This window comes from Coturnix japonica, chromosome 5, assembly GCF_054131305.1.
Source record: "Coturnix japonica strain WE chromosome 5, WE-NBRP24, whole genome shotgun sequence".
NCBI classification, from domain to species: domain Eukaryota; kingdom Metazoa; phylum Chordata; class Aves; order Galliformes; family Phasianidae; genus Coturnix; species Coturnix japonica.
This window is the reverse complement of record NC_140667.1, coordinates 54,277,256-54,299,079: the sequence shown is the minus strand read 5'-3', so window position 1 is coordinate 54,299,079 and position 21,824 is coordinate 54,277,256. Positions and strand designations below refer to the sequence as shown.

Here is a 21,824-nt window from a genome sequence, read left to right as displayed (position 1 = left end):
CTCGCAAAGAGACATGGAAGGTTCTCCCTTGGAGGAGGATAAAGGGGAGAGAAAATTCCTGAAAGCAGGAGAGTTAAGTCAGTGTGAAATTGGTACAGGCTGAAGTGTTATATTGACGCTTCAGATGTATGGTAAAAAATCCTGCTTGCTCTTTGACAACCAAAAACAAAAAGCATTTTGACACAGACTTTGCCAGACACCCTCCATCCCTGCTGTGATTGAGAAGGACATTTCTTTGCTGCTGGCCTTGTTGTGTAGCAAGCTGTGTCAACTGCTGGGCATGTTCTCTTTGCAAGGAAGCAGAGGTCTTTCATCCCAGTACTCTTGCTGGCTTCTCAGTGACCTTTTAATCCAGATTCTGTATTTTATTTTATGTTTTCTGATACATTTCCTACATGAGAACTACTCCTGTAAAGCTGGGGGGCTTTTTTCAACCTCTGTTAACATTTGGCTCTTTCTTCTGGGGTTTATTTCATACTTTGAGATGAGATCAGGTAGATACTGTTTATCCCTTCCTGTTTCTGCCTCCCTGAGCAAACTGAAGGCAGTAACATGCAAATCATGAAAAGTTAGAGACATGAGGATTATTAGCTTCAGTCTGGGGCCCAGGACTGGAATAGGCGGTGGGAATTCTACAGACTCCCCACAGTTTCAGACTCCTTTTACCCTCCATCATCTGGTAATACAGAGAACTGAAATACTCCAGAAGAGTCACACTCCAGAAATTCACAGAATCACAGAATGTCAGAATGGTTTGAGTTGGATGAGACCTATAAAGGCCCCCTGGTCCCATTCCCGCAGTGCACAGGGACATCCACAGCAACATCAGTGCTCAGAGCCCATCACCTGACCTCAGGTGTGTGCAGGGATGGGGCACCACAGCCTGTCTGGGCAACCAGTGCCAGTGTATTGTAGGAAAATTCTTCCTCATATCCAATCTTACCCTTTTTCAATAGCCACAAGAATCCCCAGACGGACACTGAAAACTGCTCATTTGCAACCAGAAATATGCTTCAGGAAAAAAGATGTATCTAATTTTGAAGGGTACTTCCAACACCCCACAACACCCCTATGAAAGTACAAAGGGCTTTAAAGTTCAGGGTCACTGTAGGACCCAAAGGAGTTAATGACCTGAGGGTAAGCGCAAGTAAAGCCCTTTGTGTTGTTAATGTTGTGGGCTTGGGGTTTCTTTTTACTTAAGAACCTTAAAAGGCATCTTTAAAGCTGCCACCAGTAACCTGCTGGCCTCCCGCTCCCTTTAACAACATTCACAACATTAATCAAGCCATTTCAATTCTTGCTGTGTGTGAGGCAGCTCGGCTCACACCGCTCTGGATCTGCAGGCCCTTCAAAACCCAGGTGTGAAAAACATTTTCTAAAAATAAAGTAAAATCTGGCACCAATCAACACTCCAAAGTGTATCTTGCAAAATCACATCGGGGGAAGCAGGACAACTTTTCCCACGCTGACCATGCTCACAAGTGCCCTACAACTGCGGAAACTGTTTCCCCAAGCCAGAATAGCCAGAATTGGGAATTGATCTCAAGCCATTCATTGCCTTCCTGGTTTTCCAGGGGTGGGGGTATATTTGCTTTTGGGTGAATTTGAGCCCAGTTCCAGGAGGATTATTAGAAACTGTCTCCAACCATGGATGGGCCAACAAATGACCCCAGTGCTGGTGGTAGTAGGCAAACCCTGCTTGCGGTGTCCTTTGGCCATGCTCAGGTTTGATCTAGTGATCCCACCCAAAGTAGATGCCAGTTTTATGTCTTTATTGTAATTAAAAGTCACACCCGATGTTGAGGCTTTTTAACCTTTTTATATGGTCTGAAGAAACTTCATGGGAATGAAGTTGCTTGTTTCCATGTCTCTCATGTGCTGGCAATCAAGCTGGTTTGTAAAATATTTAAAGCATAAAGAATGAGCCACAAAATCAGCTCATGTTGATATTTTTCCACTCCAGTCTATAAATGCAAAGAGGATTCCCAAGTTCATAAAGGAAGGACTGGGAATGGCCAGCTCTGGTCGGCAGATGAATGGCCACTGCAACCACTATGGCTGCTCCACTGTGCCCAGGGCTGAGCGCAATGCTGGGAATTGGGAAGGTTTGGCAGCATCCCTTCCTGCCTATTCCTAAAACCTCATGAAAAAATATCACTAAAAAAAGAACCCAACCCTACCCAACCCCCAACCGGTACCTTTCCTACCAGAGCAGCTCTGTTGGCTTTTGTTTAGAGTTATTGAATTCAGGGTACTGAATTAAAGAGCTGCTCAGGAAGAGGAATGTTTTTGCCATTTCTTAGATCCTTTATACACTGTGCTCAAGTTATCTACTAACTTTCTTTTTTTTAAGCTTCTGAATGCATTTAGTGTCTGCCTGTAAAGAACCCTCTGATGGCAGCTCTGTGCAGACATTTCAATTTATCAATCTCCTTTCAGGGACCAGATGCCAAAAGCAGACCCACTGTTACAGTAATGGCCTCAGTAATGCTGGGCACAGAGTGGATATTGTTTCCTGCATTCCTGTTCCCCTACGCATGCACATGAAGGCCATGCAGCCCCTTCTCCTTTCTCCCCCCTCACACAGCATTATTTGGTTTTATACCAGCATTGCTTGCTGTGGCCATTGAAGTGGCAGCGCCTGGAGTGAGGAAGGATGAACGATCACCTGCAGCCTTTCCCTTTAGCTATCTGCATTTCACTTCTTTATAATGCCATTTAATGATGGCAGTCTATCCCAGGAAATCCAGTTCACTTTCTTATAGCAGTCTTTTCTCATCACTGTGTCACACTGAGAGCTGTAGTTTTCTGGAATGGGAAGGTATCCACTACCCAATGGGAAAGCAAGAAGACAGTGCATTTACCTACAAAGCTGAGTCATAAAACATGTTCATTAGGATTTGCAGGACTAATAGAAATGCATTTAAGTGGTCACGCCTCTTTTTAAAAGATAATTATTATTTCTGCATTTCTTACAGTCACCCACTGCTCAGTTTTCAGGGAGTTTATAGATTTGACTTCCACATCACTCAAATTAGTCATTCTTGCCCTTTTCAGAATCGCCTCATAAAACTAAATTATGGGAATTAAAATTGGGAAGGCAATGGTTTAATTTAGCCAAACTGAAATAATCACTCAGGCTGATGGAAATTGGGATGACTGAAAGGAAATGGGGAACAAAAAGTGCAAATGTCAGGTGGTTGGGGGGAGGCCGTGTTGCTGGCTGGGTTGGCATAGCCTCAGATTTCCCTACTCAACCCATCATTGTCTGTGGCTGTCACTTCCCATTGGGACATGCTGCTGAACCACACACCCCAAGCAAAGGACTTTCAGAAAGCCACGGTGAAGAATCATAGGATCACAGAATGGCCTGGATTGAAAAGGACCACAATGATCATCCAGTTCCAACCCCCTGCTATGTGCAGGGTTGCCAACCAGCAGACCAGGCTGCCCAGAGCCATATCCAGCCTGGCCTTGAATGCCTCACACCCCAGGCAGATCCCACAGTGCCCCTTTGGGATATCCAGCAGGGGCAGATCCTCTAAGGGTGCAAACCCAGGTGGCTGCAGTGGGTTCAGCCCAGCTCCATACGTTCGTGCGTGGCCAGTTGCAAAGGACATTCACTTCCTTATCTTATTCGGCCTGTTTCTGAATTGAATGGACTTGATTATTTGTGAAACAGAAGCCGTCGGTAATGGATGAGATTTATGCACTGCACATTTTGCTGCATGATAATAATAATGGCTTAAAAAATTAAAATTGACTTAGCTTGTGAAGGGCGTTGTGTTGTCACTGGGATACCTTCCCTTGCAAAACTCCCAATTTGATGCTGAATGTGAAATCTCTTATTAGATGGAAATGTATGAGATGCTTCGGGCACCTCTTTGTCATCGCTGTCAGGAATACAGGGCTGAACTCTGGCTGCTCAGAGCTCAGGGCAGTTTAAAATGTGAAGCTCCTTTATTCACCAAGTCATTCAAAATCAAAACTAAGTTTGACAAAACCATGCCAGGAAATATTACGTCGAGAAGAAAGAGGAAAAAAATCTGCTTGCTAGAATGTGAAATGCTGTATCATGAAGAGAGAAGCACAGCATATCTCCCCTGCCTTCTTTTAGGTCCCAATCCATCAGATAATTTCTCTTGAGTAAAGCACGTGCCAAACTTTATGCATGTGCTTACGTGCCTGGCTGACTACAGATGGACTTAATCATGTGTTTGCGTGCTTTGCTCAGCAGGTTTCTTAATTAGAGAAGTTGTTTAAAAAAAAGTCCTATGGTGACGGCTTTCCCATTCTTTCTTTAGGAAGCAACGTCTTCAAAACTAGTGATGTGCAATTGCATCTCAGCATGTTACGAAATATTAATTAAAGACACACTCATGCAAACAATCCCTCTTTACCAATGAGCCCAAGGGGGATGTAATTTGGGTACCAGCAAACCACTTGTTTATCTGAGCACAAGTTCTTCTGTAAAACATCTAAAAACCAATGGAGTGATCAGAGAACAAATGCCACAATCAATTAAATGGCCTATTGCCTTTTTTTCCTGTGGCTCTTATTAATGCTAATTCTGTAAAGCATTGCTGATTTTTCTAGGTCAAATAGAAGGGAAAAGACTCCTCATATAACTTCACTTCATGGGGGAAAAAGATGATCAAATTGCTGTCCTGCATAAACTGGGTCTCATAAAATATCCAGAAAGTCTGATCCTGAAACCTCTTTGCTTTGTGTTTTTCTGCAGTTTGCAAAGCTTGAAGCATCTGCTGAGTTTTGGGCCTTCTGATGCTGCAGACTCGAAGACTGCCAGTGTGACAGCTTCAAAACCAATGTGCACAGGGGTGATGGTGTGTCCCAGAACTCGTGACCCTGTGTGATTTGGGGGAATGGTTTGAAACTGAGACAGGGGAGGTTTAGGTTGGATCTTAGGAGGAAGTTTTTCACTGAGAGGGTGGTGACGCACTGGAACAGGTTGCCCAAGGAGGCTGTGGATGCCCCATCCCTGCAGGCATTCAAGGCCAGGCTGGATGTGGCTCTGGGCAGCCTGGGCTGCTGGTTGGTGACCCTGCACACAGCAGGGGGTTGGAACTGGATGAGCACTGTGGGCCTTTGCAACCCAAACCATTCTAAGATTCTATGATTATTTCAGATTTGCAAATGATTAAGGACATGCCACCCAAGGGCTGGATCCCAAGCAAATACATGAATTCATTGTGCGTAAGCATGTGATATGCTTATTATAGCTTGTGTTTTCATTTTTTTTTAACCAAGTGCATGTTTAAGTGCTTCACAACTTGTTATCTAACAGGGTTTTGTGTCTATGTGTGCATGTACATGCGCATATTTTGGAGGCACCCAAACTCCAGTTATGAATGTAGTGTTAGTAATGGCTTTATTGACTCGAGCCTATGCTTAAATTAAAGGAATTTCTTTCAAATTACTCTCCAGATTAAACCTAAAGACTGTCATCTTTCTTTCCTCTCGTTGCCACTGACAACCCTTCAGCTCCCTCTCTGAAGAGAAGAGAAAAGCTTGGTATGGCTGAGGGAGCACTGGGGTTCAACATCAGACCACTTTGCCAGATAGAGGGCAAACAGCAGGACATTTGCTACAGAAGTGTGAAAGAAAACCTCTAAAATCTGAAAGTGCGGGCAAAAAAAAAAATCAAAGTATTTTATTAGACACATATTTTTTAAGACAGAAAGAGATTAGATTAGATTCAATAAATGAAAAAGTCTTCTGGCTTAGCTGAGCCTGCACAGATACCCAGGCAAGGCCCCTGTAAGAGCAGGCAGGAGGTAAGGAAAGAAAGAGAGAATACTTTTTAATCCTCCACTGAGCTGTTTTTCAGATGAAATTTCTGAGAAGAAACTACTGCTGATCCATTCTGTGTTGTCCATATTGAGCCACGGTCTGAAAAATACCTGTTCCTCTATAGGTTGGCACTCTTGTTCTTGCTCACTGCGTGATGTCAACTGGGGGATACTGAACAATCAGCAAAGGGGAATACAGAGTAAACTGCCTTGGAACACAGTACTTTTTAGGGGGGGGATTTGCTGTTTATATTTGCATTTCTTGAACAATGCATGGAACTCATTGGCGTGAGGCTCAGCAAGTAAGTAGGGCGCATCAGTGGTTGATAAAACTTAACAGGTAAAAGGCATGGAAAAGCAACATCTGCATTTACACTCACTAGGAGAGTCAAAACATTTTCAGTTTCATCCAAAGGAATGTTTTGGAAATTATCAAAACATTTCACTGTTATTGACATATTTTTTGCTTTATTAAGATGAGGGTGATGAAATGATGATGCATTTCATCTCCTTTCTTTAGAAAACGCTGTCAGAATTGATACGTTCCCAGAAAACATTTTGATCTCTGCTGAACAATATAGTTTAGCAGAGTTTAGCTAAACTCTTGAGTTTAGCTACAAGAGCTCTGAGGGTAAGAGTTTGTCCACTTCTCCCTTGAGGTGCAAATGCAGCAACCTTGCCCTCTCTGCACTCATGCATTGGGCTGTTCCTGTCAAAGTGAAGGATCCAGAAGCAGAAGGACTATGAGTGGATGTCCCTTTAGTACTACAAAGCACAGCCCAGGAGTACTTTGTCTCCTTCTGTTTCTCGGATGATACAGAGGCACAAAAGCAGTGAGTTGCCTGTGTTAATGTCATCTCATCCAAGCTAACAACCGTGCTAGTCAGATAGGATCATAGAATCATCAAGGTTGGAAAAGACCTTCAAGATCATCCAGTCCATCTGTCCACCCACTGCCAGTATTTCCCTACTTAACCATGTCCCTTCATGCAACGTCTGTACAGTTCTTGAACACCCCCAGGGACGATGACTCCCAGCATCGTGGTGATATTGTACTTGTTACCCATCCCACCCTCTGTGACACCAGGAAGGGCTGTAAGAGCAGGGCTTGGCACTGCCTTGAGCCCACAGCATATACAGCTCCATCCTGCTGAGTTTCAGTACTGGATGTCAAAGTGGATAATCCCAAACAATTCTTGCTTTCCTGAGAGCCATCACCCTCTTAATGGCTTCTGGCAACTTATTTAATGACCCATTCACCATATTTTGATCAAACCTCGGTGGTTTCTTGAAGTAATAGATGGACTTGCAGTGTTATTTCTTCCCCAAAGGAGCCCTCAACAAAGCAGGGTGAGGTATGGCACAGTGAGGGGCCCTGTGTTGGGTCTGTCCATGAGTATGTGAAGGTGTTGGGAATGCTCTGGGGCTGAAGCTGCAACCCAGACAGCCCTATGGAGCCTTTCTGGCTTTGGATAGCCCAGGTTTCTTCCCAAAGGACGCTCTTCAACACATGAGCAATGCTTTGAGGAGCAAAGTGAATTTCCTCCTCAAGGGGGAACTATTAAGCTGTCTGAGACACAATCACCAAGCCAGGAACAGCTGCGCTCATCTCTGCCCAGGAGTCTCTTGGGGATATTTCTCCACCAAAAGTAAAAAACAACCGAAGTGGTGTTAAGAGATGCAGTAAGCTTAAAAAATAGACTGCAGCACGTATTGCTCCAGAGATGTACACGTGAGGGATGCTCACTGCTTCCCTCTGGGCTCCCTCCAGCACTGCAGCTGTGAGGACCCTCTGCTTCTGGATGTGTGCAGCACTACACAACTCCTGTACACAGATACATGGTGGAAAAACATGCATGAAAGAGAAGTGGAATCTTGAAGCCCACTTGTCACATCCCCATTCCTAGCCCTTATTTTTGCTGACTTTCTTAGTGTCCTGTGGCAGCAAGACGCAGTTATCTCCATTTTACATGAATGAGACCAAAGGGAACAGGGGAGAGCACATGTAGCAGAAAATAACAAGGCTTCTCCTTTGTTCCCCAAAAAGCAAAGGTCTAACGTGATCCAACTGAAAAGCCTGCCCAATTTCTGTGATGTCAGAGAAACCCATCATCTGATGGATTTCTGTGCATGCCTGACCTGAATTCCATCTAAAAGTGCTGGATGTGCTTTCTTTTTAAGCTGCTCCCCCTAAAACAAGGAAAGAAACAAACTCATTCATCAGCTTGCGTTCTCTTTTAAGGGTATGAATTAAAAAGATGCTTCCAGCCACTGAGAACGTCCTGCCTGCATAAGCAAGGAGCAGCTGCACGTCCCTCAGGACTGGGGTAAAAAAGCAAATCCTTTTATTTTGTGTGTCACTCTCAAGCCATCCACATTATCAGGCATATGCAGCTCTTTAGAAACTTCTGCAGAACTGGGACAGAAGTTAAGAATATTTTATTACTGCTGGGTGTTTTTTTTTTTGGCCAGCTGTTTTCCAGCCTCCATCTGACCCTGAGTTCTTAAGAAGATTATCTCTGAAGCCTCAGTGGGTTGAGGAGGAAGAAGCCATTGGTTTATGTGCAATTTTATAGCCTTGAAATGGAGTTGGTACCACAGCTATTTGGATGCTTTGTTTTAAAAAAGACTGTGTGTGCCCTGAAGTCAAAGGTGATGTATTCAGTGTGAGGTGCAAAGAAATTGTTGTCACCATTGTTCTGGGGGGAAGGAATGGAGAGGAAATAGGGTGTAATGGAGGGAGTTCAGTGCAAAGTCTTCTCTGCTCTTCAATGAAATAACCTGTGAAAGTTCTAAAGCATCTTTACAGGGTAGGAAACCAGAGCAGGCAGCAGCTCGATCTCCCCATGACAAGAGCAAGACCAGTCCAAGTTCTCAGCATGATCCAGGTGGAGCAGACACTTGAAAATGCATTTCCCCTATCTTGGTGAATGCGTCAGCTGCCAGGCTAACGTCTGCTCTCGCTTCACACCTGGAACTTGTCAAAACTCATCTGTTCCTGGAAAAGCCTCTGGTTTTGGCAGATATTATCCACTGAAAAAGATGCTCTTGAAAACTCCCATTGAGCCCTATTTAAAATCCAGACCTGCTTGTGTGAGGGTTGAGCTCCGCTGATAATGCGTGAATTCAAATGGAAAAACACCAGGTTAACATTTAGAGCTGTATTTCTTTCACAAAGCACTTCTCCAGCTCACTTTTTACAGGTTCAGAGAGGGCAAGAGCTCCGTCATTTAGAAAAGGCCAGAAAAATCCAGGCCTCTTTTTTGCTTTGAGTGTTAATAACTGTAAAATTTCTCCCCTAGCAATTACGACACTACCGATGTCAATTAGTGCATGTCCATTGACTAAGGCTTGTCTCATTATTTGCTGTTTTCAATAAAATGAGGAAGGATGTGCCAAAATGCTTAGCAGAATCCCAGTTCCCACAGCAGCAGTGAGTTAGCTCCTTGGAACCCAACTTGTGTTGTGAATTACAGGAGTTACATTTTCTTCCTTTAGAAGAGTAAAGACACTGTGACAAGACACAGATAGCACATCATGGCTAGGCTTTGGGCAGCCTAGTCTGGTGGTTGGTGATCCTGCCTGTGGCTAAGGGATTGAAAATAGATGATCTCTGTGGTCCCTTTCAACTTGGGCCATTCTATGATTCTATCATTCTATGATCACTAACAGCATTAATGCACCCAGAACATTACCTGGCTCCACAGACCTAAAATGAGTGCCCTGGAGAGACTCAGTTCTACCCTGCACCCAAGGGGCTGCCTTGGCCAAGAAGCTGAGCAAGGTGGAAGGGAGCAGCAAGAAGGGTGGGTGACCCAGAGATGGTCCTCAACCACCCACACGGTGCTCCAGAGGTGGTGGAGAGGGAAAAGAACATGGGAGAGGAGAAGGGAGATGATAGCTCTGTTTGTCCTTTGAGTCTGAATATTGTAATCTGAGCTCACTATTTCACCAATAAAACAAATGTCAAAGTGAGAACTTGACTCTGCCAAAGGTTTTGAGACTTGAACTAAGAACTCAGGGACTCCGTACTGTGAACAAGCAAAGCCAAATACAAATATTTTTTCATTATACATTTTTAACAAGAAACATAATTTATGTGCTTGTACAGCTAATGCCAACAGCTTTTGGGGGAGGCTTTTTTTCCTGTGACTTCTGATTAACCCATTCACAGGCCAAAGCCAATGGCATTTGCAGAGATGGTCTGCTGGGCAGCTCACTGGTTGTTTCATTTCCCCCTTTTTCCCCTCAGAACAATGCCCTGCAGAGATCAGCATGTAGTTATATAGCCAGTATAAGTAATCTATCAGGAAATCTCTAGGTTCAGAATTCAAAAGTTTTCTTTGGCTTCCCATTTCCACAGAGCTGTGAAATGACACACTGAGTTGGTGCTTTGATAGAAAAGAAACCAATACAGCCAGGCCAAATTCATCCTTACATTAAAAGTTTGGTGAAGTCCAAGAGGGACCTTCTGCTGATTCTTTCTGGCATAATACCCAATGCCTTCCCTACAACAAACCCAGTCCCATGATTGAAATTAAGGACAACTCCTGGCGCTGGTTTCCGGATAGTATGGTCAGAGCTTGATGTTTCTGCTTGGTTCCATGTAGAGTCATTTACTTATATGATTATTTGGGTCACTGGATGGGACTGAGAAGTAGGATTCCTCAGAGACCCACCTGGTCCATGAGCTGCTGGAAATCCAGGTCCCCTTACTGCCAAATACATATATAGGGTTGTGAATAAAGGCCTTTGCAGCTCATGCTATTGGAGTTAAAGATTACACAAACATGGCAATGAAGGAATTGGTGCAGCTGACACTTGATCATTTTCCCCATCCCTATCTTGGCCCAGATCTGGTGTGATCCACTTCCTTTTGTATCATTTAATTAAATGTATGTTTAAAAAATAGTGTTTAAAAACACGTTTTGCAGAGCCCAAGGTATCTTGCAAAGCCAGGTCCCAACCTGGGACACCAATGCTAATACCAATGCTTACCTGTCTGCAGCCCAGATCTACTCCAGTGCTCTGTCAGAGAGAGTCTTCTTTCTTTTTTCAGTACTTAGTTTGTAGATTACCAAAGTCTTTCACCACTGGGAGTATGGAGAGATTCAGTGGCACCTGTGGAGTCAATGGAAATGATAGAATTACATCTCACACCCAACCTTTACATCATACATCTTGGAAAGACTTGACTCATTATTTTATTGACCAGGAGCCACAGGATTCCCCTTCTGCTGTGGGCAAAGCCAGAAAGGTTGAGCTATAAATGGCACTGAGGTGTCATGGCATAAACAGGAACAGGTGCCCTGCAGGAGCTTCTGCTGTGCTTTAGTGTTTGTGTAGACACATACACTGCCACCCGCTCTCCAACATACATAACAATATAGATATAAACATGGACAACGCTTCGAAATCAGTCACAAGCAAGAGGTATCCTGAGTATGGCAGATGAGAATCAGGTTTACTGCTTGTCTCAGGCACCGATTTGAGAGCTGTGGTGGGTCCCCTCCATGAAAAGCTGGGTGTCCCATCCCATTATAGCAGTCATCCCATAGAGGTGGCACTGAGCCTGATAGCCCAGAGATTAGCACAAGTGGGAGGCAAAACCCCTCATGAAGAGTGCACTTGATGCATTAAGCACTATCCACTCCCTGTTTTGAATAACAATTTGATTATTCTTAACTGCTTTGAGAAGAGAAGAATGCTTCTAATCCTGTTTAACCCTCTTTGGCTTTTGAATTAGTTTCCTAAGCTTTTAGGATAATGAAAAGGCATTAGTGTCATCTGGCACTACTTCCTTTCCTGCTTACCTCCTCTCAGCCCCCAGGCCTGGAGACCTGCAGTGCTGCTGAGCATCCTCCACATCATCACAGCCTGTGAGCTGCCACTTCCATCAGTGTGCCCTGGCCCTTGGTGGCTCACAATTAGATCCCATGAAAACAAACAAAACAAACCATAACAAAGCAAACAAATGAGCAACAACAACAACAACAAAACGCAGGAGTTTGGATGATCTCCCATTCAACAATGATTTTCCTACTATCTGGTGTTCATGGTTCTTTAGATCCAGTGAGCAGCCTTCATGTCTCTATTTTGCTCAAGCAGGGTGAGAAAGTACATGCATGTGCATGTGTAGATGTGTGTGCATGTAGGTATTACAGACATGCAGAACGGTTTGAGTTGGAAGGGGCCTTATTATAAAAACCTTCTTATATCCAGACTAACTCTTCCCTCTTTCATTTTGAAACCATGTCCCCTTTTCCAACAGCCCCTGCTAAAGAGTCTGTCTCCTTTCTTACAGCCCTTTTAGATACCCAAAGGTCACTCTATGGTCTCCCCTGAGCCTTTTCTCCTCCAGGCTGCACAGCCCCAGCTCTCAGCCTGCACTCACAGGGAGGTGTTCCATCCTGGATTTCATTTTTGTGGCTCTTATGTGGAAGTGCTCCAACAGATCCACATCTCCTACACTGAGAACTCTACATCTGGATGCAGCACTCCAGGTAAGGTCTCACAACACAGTGCAGAGGGGCAGGACCACCTCCCTTGATGGGTAGCATTGTGCTTTCCATCTTCCCCAAGGAAAATTAAAAACCAGCTGAAATCGAACAGGATGTTTGAGCTTCCTTCTAGCTTCTATGGCAGGGTAAATAATTTATTTTGTCAGCAGGAGACACCATTGTGCCCCCAATCAATAAGGCTGACATAGGCGAACATCCCTTCTTATTAAAAGCTCCTCATCTGTTGAATTTGAGTCACAATTCTATTTTACAAATGCACATCATATACATGGATACATTAACAGTCAATACCATTCCCCTGTTGTTTGTTAGGTAGATTGGGAGACACCGGGGAGTTTTAAATTTTATTCCCAGGCAGGGAGGGATTTTAATGTCATTACTCACACTGAGAAGTTCTCTGCTCTACAAATAGGCCATTGATTTTAATGGGGCAACTTGTAGTGTGAGGCGTGATTTAGTGTGATTAAGAGTATTATAATTTGATGACTTCTGTTCGTTACCATAATGGGATGTGCAGGTAGTGACAAGATAACTGGTCATTGCCTTCCTACTGAGACGAAGGAAGTGTGTGTGACATGGAAAGTGTTCTCTGTTCTCCAGCTCTGGGAGGTGAAACTCAAAGGGGGAGATGGTGAAGATGGCATTTCCTTGTTATGCACCTTGTTATTATGCACCTATTAGTTAGAATTTGAAATTTACTATCTTTTTTCGGGTAAATTTCTCAACTTGTTCCACATTGTTGTTTTCTCTCCTGTAGGAAATTTCAAACAAAATGGGTCAAACTCAGTGGAACCTTTCTCCTATGAAGAAAGACTGAGCGAACTGAGCTTCTATAGCTTGGAGAAGAGAAGGCTACGGGGAGACCTCATCGTGGCCTTCCAGTATTTGAAAGAAGCGTATAAACAGGAGGGGGAATGGCTGTTTGTGGGGGTGGGCAGTGATAGGACAAGGGGGAATGGTTTTGAACTGAGACAGGGGAGGTTTAGGTTGGATCTTAGGAGGAAGTTTTTCCCCTAGAGGGTGGTGACGCACTGGAACAGGTTGCCCAAGGAGGCTGTGGATGCCCCGTCCCTGCAGGCATTCAAGGCCAGGCTGGATGTGGCTCTGGGCAGCCTGGTCTGCTGGTTGGTGACCCTGCACACAGCAGGGGGTTTGGAGCTGGATGAGCATCGTGGTCCTTTTCAACCCATGCCATTCTATTATTCTATGATTCTATGATCCCAGCTCAGCCATAACTCCCAGAGCTTGGGACACAATAAATCCATCCTGACAAGCAGATTTCCCATGAACCTATTGTCAGTATGACAAGATTTGGCTTTAAGTTGTGCCGTGAGAGGTTAAGGCTGGATATCAGGAAACATTTCTTCTCTAAAAGAGCAGTGATACATTGGCATGGGCTGCCCAGGGATGTGGTGAAGTCACTGCCTCTGGAGGAGTTCAGTGGAGATGTGGCACTGAGGGACGTGGGCACTGGGCATGGTGGGGTGGTTGGGGTTGGGCTTGGGAATCTGGGAAGTCTTTTCCAACCTCAATGATTCTATGGTTCATCCTCTATAGGGACTCTCTCCCTGCTCCTCTTGTATTTTTTCTTGCCTTTGTAGTGATTTCAGGAAGAGTAACCAGAGCTGCCCTTTTTGAGAGCTAAGATGAGTCATTTACTCCACCCATACAAATGATGGGGAAAAAAGTGAAACATTCAGGGACTAATTAAATAGAGATTTTTAAATCAAATCTTCTGAATAGGACATAATAACTCACGTGGCTGTGAATATGACAAAAATATATATATAAAAAACTGCTACATAAAGCACAAAATAGAAGGACTGGGAATATTTAGGATAGTTTAATGATGAATTAAGGAATTACCATTATTCTTCCTGGGGATTTTAATTTGAAGCAAGGAACATTAAATGCCCCGTTTCTTGCCTCATTTAATGCAGCTGGGGGTGGCCTCACTTGTTTTCTGGACGTGTTTCATGCAGTACAACCTATCATGGTAATTGTATTCTCACATTTTTATTACATTTCCCCCCTCCAGGACAAAATAAATGGCTCCTTCTGAGAAATCAGATGCTCTCCCTGCCGAGCTCCTGTTGCGGCATGGCTCTGAACGTATAATTATGTATATATGTGTATGCATCAGCTTATGATATACATATACATCAGCTTATGGCCCACAGTTAAAGTAAGGTTGGACCAGCATGCCATGTGAACCTCTCCTCTCTGGGCAGCAGGAGGATGGATTTGCAGCAGGACTGGGTGTTGCAGCAGCTTGGTTTCATGGTAGAATCCCAGTGGCATTGCATCACTGGTACAGCATTTTGGCACCTGCAGGGCCTGCTTTTTGCATGCTGACGTGCATCCTGACCCAATAGTGGATCATCTGAAGGAAGAGAAGAAAACAGAGCCATTGCTAGGCAGTCACTAATCAGCAGCACAATCTGCTGGTGTCCTTCATGCCTCCCCAGGTCTGCTGTCAGATCTGGAAGGTGTTACTAATTTTACTGCTAGTCTATGTTCCCTCAAACACTTCTTGATGGGCTTGGCTTCAGTCTCAAAGCCATAATGAAGTCTGGAGCTGAGCTAATTAAACAAGAGCTGTGGTTTCATTTCAAATCTGGCCTCACACTGTCCTCGGATGAACCTTGGTGAAGGCCCAGCTTTGACACAGCACCCAAATACACACCCTGCAGATCCCACCGGGTGTGCACACATGGACCCATGGGGGCTGCAGCCCCACAGGGAGCAGTCAGTGCAAGTGCCAGGGATTTACACATCAGCATTTTTCATGGATCAACACTATTTGCCCAGCCAAGGGATGCAGCCATGGGATGCAGGGACACCTCCTGAGCCTCTCCCCATAACCATGTACACAACCAGAGCTGCTGCCAAGCTCTCACAATGAGCCCTGCCTGAACAGGCAAATGCACTGCAGTGCAGTTAAAAGAAACACAGTGCTTTCATGCTTAGAGAAAGTTCTTGTGAGCTTTAGCTGCGTAAAGTGAAAAGCATCATTCACTTTGGTCTGCCTGAGCACGTTTAGAAAAACAGAGCCCTTTTTAAAGCACTGTTTTAAAAGATGTTTCAATCTTTCTTGTCTAGATTGAGTTGATATCACAGCTTGTTTGTCGTCAGTGTAGGCAAACAAACAAAGGATTCTTTTGTTGTTAAATATTAAAAGAGTACCAAGTACAAATCGGGTGATTAATAACTCTTGTGCTTCCATCTGGCAAACCAAATTACTGAGAATACTGGACAGCACAAACCTTATGCTAAATTGATTATCCCATCCCTGCTTGAAGGTAGAGCTGAAGGACAGCAAAACCAGATGACTGGTGAATGGATGTGTTGTGCATGGGCTCAGACTTGGAACTTCTCTTGATCGTTTCATTGGCCTGCCTGTAAAGCTCCAAATCCTTCTTCAGTGCCAAACATTGAAAGTGGGAAGAGGTGCCTCAGTGACCCCCAAAGCAAAACTGGAAGAGCCATCTACCAATTGTAGAATAATGGAAACTTAGAGTGGTTTGGGTTGGAAGGGATCTCAAGGAGCATCAAGTTCCAAACCCCCTGCCCTGAGCAGGGTTGCCAACCACTTGATCCAGCACCAGATGAGGCTGCCCAGGGCCCATCCAACCTGGCCTTGAACACCTCCAGGGACGGGGCATCCACAGCTTCTCTGGACAAAGCCGGTCATGAAATGCTCCCAGCTTCGTGCCATCTGCAAATGAACTGAAGGTGCAAAACACTCCGTAATCATCTAGATGGTTAATGGAGATGTTAAATAGGACTGAAAGCAGTCCTTGGGTCCAGTCCTTGTTAGGACTTTCATTTTGGACCAGACCTGAAACCTTTCTGAAGAACTGAAAGCAAACTGTTCCAGCCTGTGAGCATGCAAACATTCAGCCCTATGTATATTCAGTTTTGCCTGAGCTTGGACTGCTTTCTGAATGCTGAAAGCTGAGATGCCACCTACTGAGGGAATCCCAGGTTTCACCCCACGCTTCTGATCTGCAAAGCCTCCAGAATGCTTTCTCATTCTTTTAGCACTGCAAACTAAATTGAGTCGAAGAGACATTTCAGAACAACTCTCTGTTAATCTGCTGCTCAGCATTCCGCCCATGCTTCTTTCTGGTTAAGAAAAAAGAAGCTTCTCATTGCTGCAGGGCTGGGCAAGAAGGGTCAGCCAGGAGCAACAGGGCAGCTCTGGGCATGGCACTCCTGCAAACCCAGGTGTGACAACATGGAATCACCCACCATGTGCTGCTCCAGGCTCCCTTCCCCAGGTACCCAATGCTCTTAGTTCCTCTTACAGTCAATGTACAACCAAGGATGTTCTTTGGGAAACACAGCACCTTGGGCTGTTTGCTTCTTCTAAGAGATGCACCTCTGAAGCAGTAACAGGTGTGGGGACATGGTAAATCCTGATTTATTGGTTCTCATTTTCCAAGCAATTGAGTCATTGATGTAATTTGGCAGCTGTTATCCCAGTTACCAGTAGGTTTAGATGCCTGTAACCAACACACCCGTAGCAATGGAGATCTAACGGCATTACAAGGCGCTTACAGATGAAGCTCTGAATGAGAAAAGGAGAAAAACAAATATTTTTGTTCTGTTTAAAGAAAAATTATTCAGAAAGAGAAAAAAATAAATAAATAAGATTTTAAGAAAATGCTGCTTCTCTTTCCCTCTCCCCGAAAATGAAATTTTTATTGCTTTCTGTGGTCAAGCCTAAGGCGGATTTTGCTATTTGAAAGCAAACTGCCATCAGCCTCCAGCAAAGACAAGCTGCAGTCTTTGGTTTCTTCTATCCAGCTATGATTTTTGCCTTCGTAAATATTTATTTCCCAAAACCAAGTAAGAAATCCGGTAGGATTCATTTGATTAACCATCCATTTTTGTACTGCAGAAAATCAAAGGGAATTTGTAACCAGATACACGATGTTACAGGGGCTGAGATCACGCAGGCGAGCGATGCTGGTGGAGCTTCACTCCATGTCTCACCCTGAGTTGTCGATATGGTGCCATTCTTGATCCTTAGAGGGGTGAATCTCCTGTCCCTCTGGGAATGTAAGTGACATTTCTGCTCCAAAGAGGAAGAAAACTTCCTTAGGAGGAAGTTTTTCCCCCAGAGGGTGGTGACGCACTGGAACAGGTTGCCCAAGGAGGCTGTGGATGCCCCATCCCTGCAGGCATTCAAGGCCAGGCTGGATGTGGCTCTGGGCATCCTGGGCTGCTGGTTGGTGACCCTGCACACAGTGGGGGATTGGAACTGGATGAGCACTGTGGTCCTTTTCAACCCAGGCCATTCTAGGATTCTATGATTCTATGAAAGCAATCAACGAATGTGTTATTTAACTGCGGTGGATGAGGCTGTAGGCCTGTAGCCACCTCTGATGGTTAAAGGCCAAGTGGTGCCAAGAACAGCTGTTTCCTGCCCTGCTCTTGGCAGATTTGGGATAGCTCCTGCTCATTGCAGCAGGTTCCCGAGAAGAGCCAACGAGGTGAAGCATCATCTGCCATGAAGGGCTGCGGGCACAGCAGGTGACCCAGCTGCAGCTGGGCCTGACAGCACCCTGCCCACGCAGGTTCACAGCACTGGGTTTCCACAAGCATAGAAGGGCTTGGGTTGAAAATGACCACAATGCACATACAACCCCCTGCTGTGTGCAGGGTTGCCAACCAGCAGAGCAGGCTGCCCAGAGCCACATCCAGCCTGGCCTTGAATGCCTGCAGGGATACGGCATCAAAATGTACAAAACCACTGACTGCATTCTGCAGAGATATTTAGTCATGACTGTAGTCAATGAGAGGACGATAAAACTGATCCTAAAATAAACCTGGATTATCACATGTGTTTGGTTTCTTTGACGAATGACCATCAGACCCTCGATAATCCGAGCACCACACTTAGACTCACGCAGCGCTGCAAACAAAATGGGAACTTTGTCATTTATTTTGATAAATGCTCATTAGATTTTTTTTTCCTTTTTTTTTTTTTTTTCCCTCTTTCAAAGTCCTCTCCAGGACCCCTTAATAAATCAATGCAATGTCTTCTATTTTTTTTCTCTCTTTTTTTCCCTTCACACACAGTCCGGTGCATTTGCTAATCTAAGGCTGCTAACACTGACTTAGCTTGAAACAGAGAGCAGCATAATGACGCAGGTCATTCAGTCACCTGCAAACTCCACTAAAGACCATCTCCGGGGACTCAGCTATGCTTGGCATGTGCTGATGAGAGCTGCAGGTCACTGAACATCCCCGGCACCACAGGACCAGCAGAGATGCTTCGTTAGCAATTAGACCAGAGCATGTGCTGGAGGCCAAGAGCAAACCTCCAAGTGGACCAAGCTGCCATAATGCAGAGAACCTGATCCCCTGATGCAGCAAAACTCCAAGAGCAAAAAAACCCCACCAGGTTCATTTATGGTGACAGTCAGCTCACAAGGGTTAGGGGTTCCAACCACTCCATTCCCCATCTCTACACACTGGGCTGGAGCCTTGCACAAAAACTCTGCCCAAAATAGGAACATGGATGATTGCTGTGAGATTCTTTGAAGGGAAGAAGAGTTACAGTAATTACGTATTTTTGTTTGCAGCCTTTCAGCAGTTTCAGTGTCATCATGGGAATTGCTTAACTGCACACAGACACTCTTTACAGAGGCACTGCTGCTTTCTGATACCCCTGAAGCTGTTACAGCAGCACTTGGGGCAGCACAGCTCCAGATGGGGATTGAGTGTGGATCTGCAGCTTGGGGACATGAGGGACCACAGTGCTGGGACCAGGAAACAGAAATAGGGTCCAGCTGTGCTCACATCCATGCAAGGTTCCCTTTGCAGACCCTGGGATGATGCCATGCAGCTGCTGGAACAGGGCAGAAAGTGTGACCCTGTATCACTGTTATCAAAAGGGCAGGAGCCAGAGGCCCCTTTGGTCATCCACCAGCTTGTAATGGCACCGGTGATGCCTGGGAAGGCTTTAATCAAATAAAGAATCATAAAATGGCTTGGGTTGGAAGGGACTTTAAAGGTCATCTAGTTCCAACCACTGCAGCAGGCTGGGTGCCCCCCCAGATCAAGCTACCCAGAGCCCATGCATGGCCTTGGGCACTTCCAGGGATTGGAAACCCACAGCTCTGGGCAATGCCAGGGCCTCGTGGCCCTGGGCCATTCAAGGAAGCTGCTCCCATGTCACACAGTGCAGGAACATGGTATGAGACAGATGATTGCTCCATAGAGACAAAGGGCTGTCCTACCATCCGATGGCTCCTATAAGAGAGGAACTGTTTCCACCTTTCCATTTTGTGTCCTATGGAGTTTTCTTTTTGGAAGCAAATATCTCAATCTGTGCCTTTTTTTTTTTTTTTTTTTTTGTAATGGGATTGAATTTGCAGTTTGATGGCAGCTATAGATCAATACATACTTTCCCTGAAAGCAGCAAGACATTACTTGTGGAAGGTAACGAGATTAGTTAAGAACTTAAATACCATTACATTCGGAATTGTGGCAAATCGTTTGTGCCATGGTCTTTTGATTAGCCTTATTACTCACATTGCTGCAGGTCCATAGCCGAGTTCCCTTTGCATCGTCTATGAGCATAGGGCTTCCTCCACTGATCCATCAGGACTGTCCTCCCTGCCACAATGAGCTGCAGTGAGCATTCCTGTTTGTGACAGCAGGAAAGCACAGGACCATAGAATCACCACATTGCTTGGGTCAGGTTGGAAAGGACCTTAAAGCCCATCCAGTTCTGCCATGGGCTGGGCGCATGCCACCAGATTGGAGGCTCAGGGGAGACCTCATTGCTCTCTGCTATGCCCTGAAAGGTGGTGGAAGCAAAGTGGGGGTCAGCTTCTTCTTCTAGGATGAGAACAGAGCCCTGAGCAGCCTGATGGGTGGGGGGCACTCAGCCCACACCATGGCTGGGGATGAGGGGGCTTTGAGGTGCCTTCTACCCAACCATTATGTGATTCAATTTTATGATTCCGTGATTCTCTAAGAGTCAGAGCAAACTTTCCACAGTGCACAGACACCAAGGCCATGCTAAAGCTCACAGCATCTTGAATTATGGAAAATAATCTGGGAAAAAAAAAAAAAAATTAAAAGAAAAGAAGAAAAAAAAGCCAAACATACACCAGCCAAATCCCCAGTCACTTTTAAAACCCATTTTTGTGTGTCTATGCAACAACCTGCCTTTCCCACGCCCCATTGGTAACATTTCCTGCTGAGTTCAGAGGGGGCTGGAGCTGCACAGTGGCCTTAATATTCACCTCCTTAATGAGATGCCCAATTATGCTGAACCACTGCCATTCGTGCTGCCATTTATTGCAAAAATCCAAGGGAGTTAAGTGACTGACTCATTAGCATTTGTACATATAGATCCTTAGTGTTTGGTTCTTTTCTTTAATTGAAAACTCCAAATCTTTCCACTGTTTTGACAGAGTGGAGAGGATTAGAAAGGGCTGGGCAGGAGGGCTGAGAGCAGCATCTTGAGGAGGCAAAGCAGGGGCTGTGCCATGGGCAGACACGTGAGGAGTGTGAAGGTTTGGCAGTTTGTGTGGTGGGGGGCAACCAGCCCACAGCATGGGGTTGGAAATGGATGACCTTTGAGGTCCCTTCCAACACATTCTGTCATTATGTAACTCCATGAAAAAAAGTGTACATTGACTGAGGGACAATATCAGAGAATCCTACAGTGGCCTGGGTTGAATAGGACCACAGTGCTCATCCAGCTCCAACCCCCTGCTGTGTGCAGGGTCACCAACCAGCAGCCCAGGCTGCCCAGAGCCACATCCAACCTGGCCTTGAATGCCTGCAGGGATGGGGCATCCACAGCCTCCTTGGGCAACCTGTTCCAGTGCGTCACCACCCTCTGGGTGAAAAACTTCCTCCTAAGATCCAACCTAAACCTCCCCTGTCTCAGTTTCAAACCATTCTCCCTTCTCCTGTCACTGCCCACCCTCACAAACAGCTGTTCCCCCTCCTGTTTATACACTTCCTTCAAGTACTGGAAGGTCACAATGAGGTCTCCCCAGAACCTTCTCTGAAATATAGCTGGGGCTTTGCTTACTGGCATGGAGCATCTGCTCTAGCTGCAGTTAGGACACTCAGGGCATAATACACCATGGAGGTGGAGATCTTGGCTCTCATCTGTGTCACTTAAAGCTGCTCCCTGTTGCTTGCATCAAATTAACTCCAAGCCCACCACACTTGCTCAGAGACATGGTTTAGCAGAGGGCTGTTAGTTTGGTTGGGTTGTGGTTGGACTTGATGATCTTGAAGGTCTTTTCCAACCTGATCAATTCTGTGATTCTATGATTCTACGATCAGAGCAGTTTTGGGGAGGACCACCAGTGGGACTGTCTTGGTGTGTTGCTTTTGAATGCAAGGTACCAGATTTGGCTTTGCAATTTGGATCACTGTGGTGATTGCTTAGGTATTCAGGTTTTTACTTCACATTTTTACACTGTTTATATCTCTATATATTTCCATCCTG

The 21,824-nt window shown here is 45.2% G+C and overlaps 1 protein-coding gene across 6 annotated transcripts in view; it reads right to left on the bottom strand.

Annotated features, from left to right (window-relative positions):
• LOC107315473 (uncharacterized) overlaps nucleotides 1-21,824 on the bottom strand; it is a 104,325-nt gene that overhangs the window by 51,198 nt on the left and 31,303 nt on the right. For all 6 annotated transcript variants that reach the window (XR_014946848.1, XR_014946847.1, XR_014946849.1 and 3 more), the window contains exon 2: nucleotides 10,809-10,931. The gene's annotated coding sequence lies outside the window, so the exon portion shown is untranslated. The remainder of the gene's footprint in view (nucleotides 1-10,808; nucleotides 10,932-21,824) is intronic.